This window comes from Rhinoraja longicauda, chromosome 43 (assembly GCF_053455715.1).
Source record: "Rhinoraja longicauda isolate Sanriku21f chromosome 43, sRhiLon1.1, whole genome shotgun sequence".
Classification (NCBI taxonomy): Eukaryota; Metazoa; Chordata; class Chondrichthyes; order Rajiformes; family Arhynchobatidae; genus Rhinoraja; species Rhinoraja longicauda.
The window spans coordinates 263,307-275,981 of NC_135995.1; the positions used below are offsets into that span (position 1 = coordinate 263,307).

Genomic DNA, 12,675 nt, shown 5'->3' on the forward strand with positions numbered 1-12,675 from the left:
TCCTCAGATACGGCGCACAAAATTGCTCACCATATTCCAGATACGGCCTGACCAGCGCCTGACAGAGGCTCAGCATTACATCCATGTTTTGGTTTACAATCCCGATTGTATAAATGAGTATCCTCTCTTTACTACCGTTATCAATATAACATTTGAAGTGGCAGAGACTCGAGAGGCCCACGATCCCTTGATAGATGAGGAAGTAGACAGAAGTTGTAACAGGAAATTTAGTGCTAAAAATGAAAATGTTCTTTCACAAAATGATGGGAAATGTATCATAGAGTTCCCCAAAGCTGATTGTGCAAAACACTCCCTTTATTCATCGAGAAAACAAAATGCTGGAGGAACTCAGCGGGACGGGCAACACCACTATAGGGAAGGAATGGGTGACGTTTCGAGTAGAGACCCTTCTGTGTGTGCATCCCTCCTTCCCTCCCTCCCTCGCTCTCTCTCTCCCTCTCTCATTGTCTCTCTCTCCCAGAATTGTGTTTGTGTGTCTGTCTGTGTGTTTGTGTGTCTGTCTGTGTGTTTGTGTGCCCTCCCCACCTGTCTCTGTGACCCTCTCCCCTCCGACCCCTACACCCCCTCTCCCTGTCTCTCTAACCCCCTCCCCTCCGGCACCGACACCAACTCTCTGTAATTCCCTCCTCTCCCCTCCTGCCCCTACACCCTCTCTCCCCTCCTCTGTAACCTCCTCCCCTCCGGCCCCTACACCCCTCTCCCCGTCTCTGTAACCCCCTCCTCTCCCTCTGGCCCCTATACCACTCTCACCGTCACTTTAACCCCCTCCCCTCCCACCCCTCTCCCCATCTCTGTAACCCACTCCCATCCCACCCCTACATCCCCCCGTTTCTGTAACCTCCTTCCCTCCCCTCCAGCCACTGCACCCCTCCAGTCTAGTAACCCCCGTCCCTCTGACCTCTACACATCTCCCTCTCTTTATAATCCTCCCTCTGGCCCCTATACCCCATCCCCTCCCCTCCGGCCCCGACAACCCTCTCCCTGTCTCTGTAAACCCCTCCCCTTCGGTCTCTACACCCCTCTCTGTAACTCATGCCCCTCCACCCCTCCCTGGCAAATTGGAGGTATTTAATCTAACGGGTGTGACAGTCTCCTGTTCCACTGTGCCATGGTTTGGTTGCTCATTTGGACAAGACTGCACTGATTCAAGAATTGTAGGAAAGAACTGCAGTTGCTGGTTTAAATCGAAGATGTTGAGGAGGTCCACACGTTGTGTAAACACTCTGTTTAATCATTAACCGAATACAGTTCCGTCGCTCACCCGAGTTCCGTCGCTCACCCGCACGTGCCCGAGTTCCGTCGCTCACCCGCACGTGCCCGAGTTCCGTCGCTCACCCGCACGTGCCCGAGTTCCGTCGCTCACCCGCACGTGCCCGAGTTCCGTCGCTCACCCGCACGTGCCCGAGTTCCGTCGCTCACCCGCACGTGCCCGTGTTCCGTCGCTCACCCGCATGTGCCCGAGTTCAAACTCCAATTGCCAAATCCTTTGTTCTCCTGGCACACGAATGCCCGACCCTCTGACCGCGTGGCTGTTCGGCCCAGATCACGCCCGGTCCACATGAGAGTCCTGCCCGATAAATGATGGTTCGATACCAAATTGGCTTGGCCCGCTACATGACCCCCCCCCCACCGAACCAGAGTACTGAAGGCGGGTAGGCTGACGAGTGAGGCGGCCTGGTCACGTGTACGCGTCTCCTGTGTTCAGGGTCCCAGCTGGCAGAGATGAGGGCGGGTGCGGTCGTGACGGTGGACGCCATGTGTGGCGGGGTTGTGCCACCTGCACTGGTTGGTCAACGTCCAAGTGTGCCGGCTTAAGACGGTCCATGGAGAAAGTCTCGTGCCTGCCTCCCATGTTGATGACACAAGTCGTGGTGCCGTGCTGCAGTACCTCGATGGGGTCCCTCTTAAGCCCTTTGCAGTGGCGTACGGTGGGAATCACGGCGAATGAAAACATACTGGCAGTTTGTGAGGGCCGGTGGTTCGCACGTGGGGGCGAGTCCGTGGCGGGACATCGGGACGGCAGAGAGCGTGCCCCCCTTCTCCCGGAGGCACGTCAGCATGGTCAAGGATGGTTCCTGATGTCCACGTGCTGCTGGGATGAAATCCCCTGGGACAGTAAGTGGGGCGCCGTACAACAGCTCGGCTGAGGAAATTGCCAGATCCTCCTTCGGGGCAGTGCGTATTCCCAGCAGTACCCACGGCAACTCGTCCATCCAGTCCGGGCCTGTGAGCTGCGCCTTTAAGGATATCTTCAGGTGCCGGTGAAAACGTTCCACTAGGCCGTTGGCTTGCGGGTGGTGGGCTGTCGTGTGGTGCAGCTGAGTGCCAAACAGCCGGGCAACTGCTGACCACAACTCGGAGGTGAACTGCACACCTCTGTCCACTGACACAGCAAAACAGGCGATCCAGTGGCAGTGAGGGCACGTGGACACGTTGCAGCAGAGGTAACTGAAATCAGGGCGGCTCCCGATGAGGTATCAGAGAGCGAGACAGCTCCCAAGAGAGTGTCGGCTCCCGATGGGGGCAAAACGCTGACCTCCGCTCCCGTGTCCACCAGAAAACGCCGCCCTGAATGACGGTCGCAGGTGTAGAGGAGGCGATGCCTCTGGCCGGCCAGAGTAGCCACTACTGGCGGCCGGCCGAGGTGTTTCTTGGAATGTGCGCAGGGTGGTCGGCATCTGCGTGCCTCGGAACCCCACCTTTGGTGGTCGTAGCATCACGTACTTTTGCTGGCATTGCTCGTGTCCAGCTTCACCGGCGCACTTTCGGTGGAGGCTGGGACCGGCCGCTTGACCCGCCAAGGCCGCGCCACCACCCCGTTGATGGTGGCGCCACCCGGCTGTTTCACCTGCCAAAGCACGTCTACACGGGCAGCTACCCGGCAGGGGGACGGTGAAATCCTCGTTCACGAGGTGCAGGCGAATGTCATCAGGCATTTGTTCGAGGAAAATCTGTTTGAACAGGAGGCAGGGCGCGTGGCCGTTCAGCAAGGCGAACATTTCGCTCATGAGCACAGACGGCTTGTGGTCGCCGAGGCCATCCATGTGCAGGAGTTTGTCGGCCCTGTCGCGGAGGCTGAGACCGAAAGTGCACAAAAGGAGCGCACGTGTCTGCAGCTGGTGGCTGGCGAAGGTACTTGATTAGGCACCCACCCGGTGGTGTACTGGTCCAGTGCACTGACCACGTGGTAATATTTTGTAGCATCGGCAGTGGTCTGTCGAATGTGGAACTGGGCCTCAGCCTGTTCGAACCACACTTGGGGCTGTGATGTCCAGAAAATGGGGAGTTTAACTGAAACTGCATTCTGCTGGTCTAGGTTGCCGGCTGCAAACATGGCAAAAATCCAAAATAAGCCGTTTTGGATCGACGGGGTCACCACTGAGGTGGTCCACACGTCATGTAAACACTCTGTTTAATCATTACCCAAATACAGTTCCGTCGCTCACCCACGTCTGCCCGAGTTCAATCTCCAATTGCCAAATTCTTTATTCTCCTGGCACAATAGACAATAGGTGCAGGAGTAGGCCAATCGGCCCTTCAAGCCAGCACCACCATTCAATGTGATCATGGATGATCATTCTCAATCAGTACCCCGTTCCTGCCTTTTCCCCATAACCCCTGACTCCGCTATCCTTAAGAGCTCCATCTAGCTCTCTCTTGAATGCATTCGGAGAATCGGCAGTGAATTCCACAGATTTACAACTCTCTGACTGAAAACGTTTTTCCTCATCTCCGTTCTAAATGGCCTAGCCTTTATTCTTAAACTGTGGTCCCTGGTTCTGGACTCCCCCAACATTGGGAACATGTTTCCTGCCTCTAACGTGTCCAACCCTTTAATAATCTTATATGTTTCGATAAGATCCCCATCTTTTCTCCCCGTATTTAGTTATCTTCTGTTGCTCTTTAAAAGAGTCACAATCCTCTGGCTTTCCACTCTTCTTTGCTATGATATACTTCTTCTCTTTTATTTTTATGCTGTCCTTGACTGCCCTTGTCAGCCATGGGTGCCTCTTACTCCCCTTAGAATTTTTTCTCCTCTTTGGGATAAATTGATCCTGCAACTTCTGCATTGTTCCCAGGAATACCTGCCATTGCTGTTCCACCGTCATCCCTGCTAGGGCCTCCTTTCAGTCAAATCTGGCCAGCTCCTGCCTAATGCCTCTGTAATCCCCTTTGCTATATTGTAATACTGACACTTCCGATTTTCCCTTCTCCCTCTCAATTTGTTGAGTAAAACTTATCATATTATGATCACTGCATCCTAATGGCTTTTCACCTTGGGTCCCCTTATCAGATCAGGTTCATTATACAACACTAAATCCAGAATTGCCTTCTCCCTGGTAGGCTCCAGTACAAGCTGTTCTAAGAATCCATCTCGGAGGCACTCCACAAACTCTCTTTCCTGGGGTCCATTACCAACCTGATTTTCCCAGTCTACCTGCATGTTGAAATCTCCCACAAACGTGCCACATTTGCCACATGAGAATTTTAGCTCGTGATTCAACTTGCACCCTATGTCGAGGCTACTGTAGATAACTCCCATTAGGGTCATTTTACCCTTATAATTCCTCATTTCTATCCATACTGATTCTACATTAGCAAATTTGCAGATGATACTAAGCTGGGGGGTAGTGTGAATTGTGAGGAAGATGCAATAAGGCTGCAGGGTGACTTGGACAGGTTGTGTGAGTGGGCGGATACATGGCAGATGCAGTTTAATGTAGATAAGTGTGAGGCTATTCACTTTGGAAGTAAGAATAGAAAGACAGATTATTATCTGAATGGTGTCAAGTTAGGAGGAGGGGAAGTTCAACGAGATCTGGGTGTCCTAGTGCATCAGTCAATGAAAGGAAGCATGCAGGTACAGCAGGCAGTGAAGAAAGCCAATGGAATGTTGGCCTTCGTAACAAGAGGAGTTGAGTATAGTAGCAAAGAGGTCCTTCTACAGTTGCACCGGGCCCTGGTGAGACCGCACCTAGAGTACTGTGTGCAGTTTTGGTCTCCAAATTTGAGGAAGGATATTCTTGCTATGGAGGGCGTGCAGCGTAGGTTCACTAGGTTAATTCCCGGAATGGCGGGACTGTCGTATGTTGAAAGGCTGGAGCGATTGGGCTTGTATACACTGGAATTTAGAAGGATGAGGGGGGATCTTATTGAAACATATAAGATAATTAGGGGATTGGACACATTAGAGGCAGGAAACATGTTCCCAATGTTGGGGGAGTCCAGAACAAGGGGCCACAGTTTAAGAATAAGGGGTAGGACATTTAGAACGGAGATGAGGAAGAACTTTTTCAGTCAGAGTGGTGAAGGTGTGGAATTCTCTGCCTCAGAAGGCTGTGGAGGCCAGTTCGTTGGATGCTTTCAAGAGAGAGCTCTTAAGGATAGCGGAGTGAGGGGGCATGGGGAGAAGGCAGGAACGGGGTACTGATTGAGAGTGATCAGCCATGATCGCATTGAATGGCGGTGCTGGCTCGAAGGGCTGAATGGCCTACTCCTGCACCTATTGTCTATTGTCTACATCTCCTGATTCTATGTCACCCTTGCAAGGGAGTGAATATCATTCCTTACCAACAGAGCGACCCCACCCCCTCTCCCCACCTGTCTGTCTTTTCTATATGTTGTGTACCCCTGAATATTCAGTTCCCAGCCCTGGTCCTCTTGTAGCCATGTCCCTGTGATTCCCACATCATACTTGCCAATGTCTAACTGAGCCTCAAGCTCATCTACTTTATTTTTCATACTTCGCGCATTTAAATACAACACTTTAACTCCCCTCCCCTCTCACACCGGTCACAATTGGCCCTGACCTTACTCCCTTATCCCATCTAGAACTTCCCTTCTCATTTATTCGAGTCCTTTGCAATTTCTCCTGTATTCGCTTCCCCTTTAACTCCATCTTCTTATTCCCAATTTGTCAACCCCTCCCCCCCACTACTTAGTTTAAAGCCACACGTGTAGCACAAGCAAACCTGCCTGCCAGAATATTGGTCCCCCTGCTGTTAAGGTGCAACCCGTCCCTTTTGTACAGGTCACCCCTACCCCAGAAGAGATCCCAGTGGTCTAGAAATCTAAATTCCTGCTCCCTACACCAGCCCCTCAGCCATACATTCATATCCCCGATCTCTCTGTTCCTGCCCTCACCAGCACGAGGTACAGGTAACAGTCCAGAGATAACCACGCTTGACGTCCTACTTCTCAGTCTTGTTTCTAACTCTCTAAACTCACACTGCAGTATCTCCTTCCTCTTCCTCCTGACGTCGTTCGTGCCCACATGCACAACTACTTCCGGTTGATCGCCTTCCCTCACTAGGATGTTCTAAAGCCGCTCCGTGATGTCTTGAACCCTGGCACCAGGGAGGCAACAGACCATCCTCAAGTCCCACCTGCCGCCACAGCATCTACTGTCCGTACCCCAGACAATGGGGTCACCCACTACTATGGCTCTTCCTGACTTCGGTCTCCCCGGTAAGTCTCCTTGCCTGGATTAGAGCCGCCAACTTGTCCGCCGCTCGGACTGGAAGAGTCTTCTGCCCCGACAGCTCCCAAGAGGGTGTACCTGTTTGCAATAGGCACAGCCACTGGGGTCTCCTGAAGTCCACGTTCGCTCCCCCTTGAAATGGGCTCCCACCTTCACTCGACCTGTACCCTTGGAGTGACAGCCTCACAGTAGGTCCTGTCCAGGAAACTCTCACTTTCCCAGATGGCCCTGAGATCATCCAGCTGCTTTTCCAACTCCACCACACGTCCATTCAGGAGCTGCACCTGGACACAGTTCTGGCAGGTGCAGCTCCCAGAAGCTCCAGCGGTGTCCCTACCTTCCCACATCGTGCAGGAAACACACTGCACCAGCTTGTCTGCCATTACTTTATTGTCAAAAAACAAATCAGGCTCAAAAACAAGTGTATCCTCCCCACCTCAGCCCCCTCGCCGAAGACTCGCAGCCAAAGAAAACCTCGCAGCCAAAGAAAATCTCGCAGCCAAAGAAAACCTCGCAGCCAAAGACTCGAACTTTTCTCACAGGGCACTTAAGACTCGCACTTCCCTCGACAGGGCCACACCCAGGCCGGGCTGCACCCCTTGTGCAAGCCTTGTTTATATCAGTCACTAAATTGCCTAATTGGCCAATTTACCAAACATCTAATTTAATTGAGCAGCCAATCCACGTACTCACTTCTCTCCTGCCTTCCTGATGAGCTTGGAGGTATGCACTTCACTATTTGCCTGCTAGCGTCCCTTTGGCACTCTTTTTAAACTGACTTTTTACCTTCAATTAACACTTACTTGCTTTCAAGTCAAGTCCAGTCAAGTCTATTTGTCACATACATATACGAGATGTGCAGTGAAATGAAAGTGGCAACGCCTGCGGATTGTGCTAAACTACAAAACAGAATAGAAAAAAAAAAATTTAACACAAAAAATAAATTAATACAGTAAATTAAATTAGTCCCTGGTGATGTGAGAGTTAACAGTCCTGATGGCCTGTGGGAAGAAACTCCGTCTCAGCAGAGGCATTTGCCTGACTGTAGCAGCTGGAACAGTCCGTTGCTGGGGTGGTAGAGGTCCCCCATAATGTTGCTGGCTCTGGATCTACACCTCCTGATGTATAGGTCCTGCAGGGGGTTGAGTGTAGTTCCCATAGTGCGTTCAGCCGAACGTACTACTCTCCACAGAGCCTTCCTGTCCTGGGCAGAGCTGTTCCCAAACCAGATTGTGATGTTCCCGGACAAGATGCTTTCTACAGCCCCAGAGTAGAAGCACTGAAGGATCCTTAGAGAGACTAAATTTCCTCAACTGTCTGAGGTGGTAAAGGCGCTGCCTTGTCTTACTCACCAGTTTGGCAATGTGTGTTGTCCATGTCAGATCTTCTGTGATGTGACTCCCAGGTATTTAAAGCTGCCCACCCTATCCACAGTAATCCCATTTATCTCCAGTGGCGTATACGTCCTCGGATGTTGAGCCCTTCTGAAGTCTACAATCAGCTCCTTACTTTTTGTGACATTCAAGAGGAGGCTGTGGTCCTGACACAAGAGTGCCAGATCAGCCACCTCCTCCCGGTAGGCCTTCTCATCGTTGTCGGAGATCAGGCCCACCACCACAGTGTCATCAGCAAACTTGATGATGGAGTTGGAGCTGAACCTGGCCACACAGTCATGTATGTACAGGGAGTACAGTAGGGGGCTAAGGACGCAACCCTGGGGGGATCCTGTGTTCAGGGTGAGGAGGCTGGATGTGTGTTCCCCCATCCTGACCACTTGGGGCCTGGCGGTGAGAAAGTTCAGGACCCAGGCACACAGGGGAGTGTTAAGCCCCAGTTTCAGCAGCTTCTCAGCCAGTCTGGTGGGGACTATTGAGTTGAAAGCTGAACTAAAATCAATGAACAGCATCCTCACATAGGCCCTCTTCTGGCTGACATGATGCGATAGAGCGGTGTACAGAACCTGGGAGACCGCATCATCCGTGAATCTGTTCGAACCGGTATGCAAACTGCAGCGGGTCCATATTGCGAGGGAGGAAGGCACAGATGTGGTTCTTGATTAGTCTCTCGAAGCATTTCATGACCACCGAGGTGAGGGCCACCAGTCGATAGTCATTCAAACAAGCTGGAGAGGTATTCTTTGGCACTGGTACGATGATGGATCTTTTGAAGCATGCAGGGATCACGGACTTTGCCAAGGAGAGGTTGAATATTGTGGTGAGCACTGGAGCAAGCTGAGTGGCACAAGACTTTAGTACTCGCCCAGATATACCATCTGGGCCTCCAGCTTTCCTCGTATTCATACGCGTCAGAGCCCTCCTCACATCGTGCTCAAACACCGAGAATGCGTGCACGTCCCCCGCGGTGGATCCCCCTCCAGCCTCGCTAGCCAGCGCACTGGCGGCGTTGTTTTTAGATGGCGAGCTAGGGGTAATGTTGCCCATCTCAAACCGTGTAGCAGGAGTTCAAGTCATCAGCTTAGGAGGTGCCGGCACTTCCGGTTGAGGGGGGGCTGCATCGGTAGTTAGTTATAGTCCGTAGCCCCTGCCAAAGGCGCCTGGTGTCCTGCTGCTCCAGGCCGGGCCAGGCCGGAGTTGTAAGCAGCGGTGCGAGCATTCAAGGCAACGCGAATAGACCTGTCCACCCAGGGTTTTTGAATAGGAAAGATACTGACCCTTACCGTGGGGACGATGTTATCGGCTATCGTGGCAATGAAGTCCGTAACCGCTTCCGCAAACTCATTGACGTCTCTGGAACTTGCTTGGAATATATTCCAGTCGACATCGCTCAGTGCATCTTGCAGCATGGCCTCTGAATGGTCAGAGCACCACTTTACGTCCCTCATCACCGCCGTTTCCCATTCTATCCGTTGTTTATACTCTGGCAGCAGGAAAATGGCAGCGTTGTGAGATTTTCCAAAATGAGGGAGAGGAACGGCCTTATAGCCTTTCCTGAATGGCGTGTACCAGTGGTCCAACGTTCTTTCCCCCCTGGTGACACATGTGAGGTGTTGGCAGAAGTTAGGCATGACCTTTTTGAGATTTGCCCTATTAAAATCTCCAGCCACCAGCACAGCCGCATCAGGGTTCTTGTTTTGGTGTCGACACAACACATCATGTAGGGCCGATAGTGCCACGTCGGCGTCCGCTTGCAGTGGAATATAGACGGCTGAACTCCCGGGGAAGGTAAAATGGATAGCATGAGATAGTCAGCAAGAACGAGAAAGTGTCTTAATATTCCTGGGGTTGCACCAGTTATTGTTGGTCATGAAGCAAACTCCACCACCCTTGGATTTCCCCGATTCTTCTATTCTGTCCGCACGGAAAACAGTGAAGGACGGTTGGGAAGATCACCTGATCCAGCACCAGCGGGGTCAGCCATGTCTCGGTCAGACAGAAGATGTTGCAGTCTCTTTTGTCCCGCTGGAATCTGATCCTCTCTCTGAGCTTGTTCTCCAGGGACTGGACGTTCTCCTGAAGGATGCTGGGCAGAGGTGGACGGAAGGCTTGGGCTCTCAGCCTATTCCGAATCCCCCCCCCCGCCTTCCACGATGTTTTCTCCGACTTTTTCTCGGAGCCGCGTTCCCATTGATGTTGCCGCTGCGTGCTCTTTTGATCTCCGTCGGCCACGCTGGATCGGTGAATACAGTGGCTAATAAATCTTTGGTTACGCTAAGGTTTCGTTTTACGAGAGTTTTCCAGTTGTACATTACTAGTGCTAGTGTGTTAGTACTTAAAAATAAATTTTAAAAGAATATACAAGTTAAAAAAACGCACAATCTCCGCAGACCTACCACGACGCCGACTGGACTCGGTCGCGCCATCTTAGGTTTCAGCGAAGTCGTCCTTGCTCTTGCTCTCCCGACCTTTACTGACTGACTGCTAGCGTCCCTTTGGCGCTCTTTTCAAACTGGCACACGACGGCCCGACCCCCTGACCACGTGATTGGCCGGCCCAGATCACGTCCGGTCCACACGAGAGTTCGAGCCTGACAAAGAGTGGTGAATCTGTGGAATTCTTTGCCACAGAAAACCAAGTCAATGGATACTTTTGAGGTAGAGATAGATAGATTCTTAATTAGTACAGGTGTCAGGGGTTATGGGGGGAAGGCAGGAGAATTGAGTTGGGAGGGAAAGATTGATTGAATGGCAGTGTAGACTTGATGGGCCAAATGGCCTAATTATGCTCCTATCATAAGGTCAGATGGAATAGGAGGAGAAGAACGTCCTTTAATTGTGAGGCTTTGACCTCCCACTGGTGGAAACATCCTCTCCACATCCACTCTATCTCGGCCTTTCACTATTCTGTATGTTTCAATGCAGTCCCCCATCATTCTTCTAAACTCCAGCGAGTCCAGGCCCAGTGCCAACAAACTCTCACCATAGGTTAACCTACTCATTCCTGGGATCATTCTCGTAAACCTCCTCTGGACCCTCTCCAGAGCCAGCACATCCTTCCTCAGATACAGGGCACAAAATTACTCACCATATTCCAAATACGGCCTTACCAGCGCCTGACAGAGGCTCAGCATTACATCCCTGTTTTGGTATACAAGCCCGATTGTATAAATGCTAGCATTGAGTATCCTCTCTTTACTACCGTTATCACTATAACATTTGAAGTGGCAGAGAGTCGAGAGGCCCAACGACCTCTTGATAGATGAGGAAGTAGACAGAAGTTCTAACAGGAAATTTAGTGCTAAAAATGAAAATGTTCTTTCACAAAATGATGGGAAATGTATCATCGAGTTCCCCAAAGCTGATTGTGCAAAACACTCCCTTTATTCATCAAGAAAACAAAATGCTGGAGGAGCTCAGCGGATCTGTGGGGGTTAGACAAAAGTGCAGGAGGAACTCAGCGGGACGGGCAACACCGCTAAAGGGAAGGAATGGGTAACGTTTTGGGTAGAGACCCTTCTGTGTGTGCATCCCTCCATCCCTCCCTCCCTCGCTCTCTCTCTCCCTCTCTCATTGTCTCTCTCTCCCAGGATTGTGTTTGTGTGTCTGCCTGTGTGTTTGTGTGCCCTCTCCACCTGTCTCTGTGACTCTCTCCCCTCCGGCCCCTACACCCCCTCTCCCTGTCTCTCTAACCCCCTACCCTCCGGCACCGACACCAACTCTCTGTAATTCCCTCCTCTCCCCTCCTGCCCCTACACCCTCTCTCCCCTCCTCTGTAACCTCCAGCCCCTACACCCTCTCTCCCCTCCTCTGTAACCTCCTCCCCTCCAGCCCCTACACCCTCTCTCCCCGTCTCTGTAACCCCCTCCCCTCCAGCCCCTACACCCTCTCTCCCCGTCTCTGTCACCCACTCCCCTCCAGCACCTGCACCTCTCCCCATCTCTGTAACTCCCTTCCCTCCGGCCCTTACACCTCCTCTCCCCGTCTCTTTAACCCCCTCCCCTCTGCCCCCTACACACCCTCTCCCCGTCACTGTAACCCCCTCCCCTCCGGCCCTTACACCTCCTCTCCCCGTCTCTTTAACCCCCTCCCCTCCACCCCCTACACACCCTCTCCCCATCTCTGTAAACCTCTCCCATCTCTGTAAACCTCTCCCCTCCACCCCTCTCCCCGATTCATATCTCACAAAAATACCTTTCTTCATTTTGATTCCAGAGTTGACTTACGTAGGCCGAACACAGGTCAGTTTTCTCATCACCTTCGACACTGCAAATCGAAGGGTAGATAGATTAGACACAAAGTGCTGGAGCAACTCACAGGCATGTGAGTGAGGTCAACAAAAAAGGAAGAAAAGAGCCGAGCGCTTGCATGAGGCGTACAACGCAAAATTACACACAAAATTACCAGTTTCAAGCCTCTTTTAGTGCATTTCAAAGTAAAAACAGGCATTACAAAATAATGTGAATATGTCACTGCACACTAATAAAATTTTCAGTAAATTTGCACATTAATTGATAATCAGCCCAAAGAGGTGATTGGCTTTTCTGCTTTGTTTTATATTTTAACCCTGTCTTAATTAATTTAGTTATGTAATCTTGCACTTAAATTTAATATTTACTCATTACACTTCCACCACTGATTTTCTGGCACTCTTGGTTCCAGAGCTTTGCTGGTTTATCCAGCAGGCCAAGGAAGTCGCCTATGGGGATAGATTTACTGGCTCCAGCTGGGCTGGAGTTCCAGAGCCCCGGCCGCAGGTTACCAATTCAACCCACCGATC

At 51.5% G+C, this 12,675-nt stretch overlaps 1 protein-coding gene across 1 annotated transcript in view; it reads right to left on the bottom strand.

Annotated features, from left to right (window-relative positions):
- LOC144612122 (sialic acid-binding Ig-like lectin 13) overlaps positions 1-11,044 on the bottom strand; it is an 88,248-nt gene extending 77,204 nt beyond the window's left edge. Inside the window, exon 1 of the mRNA XM_078431680.1 lies at positions 10,984-11,044. The gene's annotated coding sequence lies outside the window, so the exon portion shown is untranslated. The remainder of the gene's footprint in view (positions 1-10,983) is intronic.
- Positions 11,045-12,675: the final 1,631 nt, after the last annotated feature.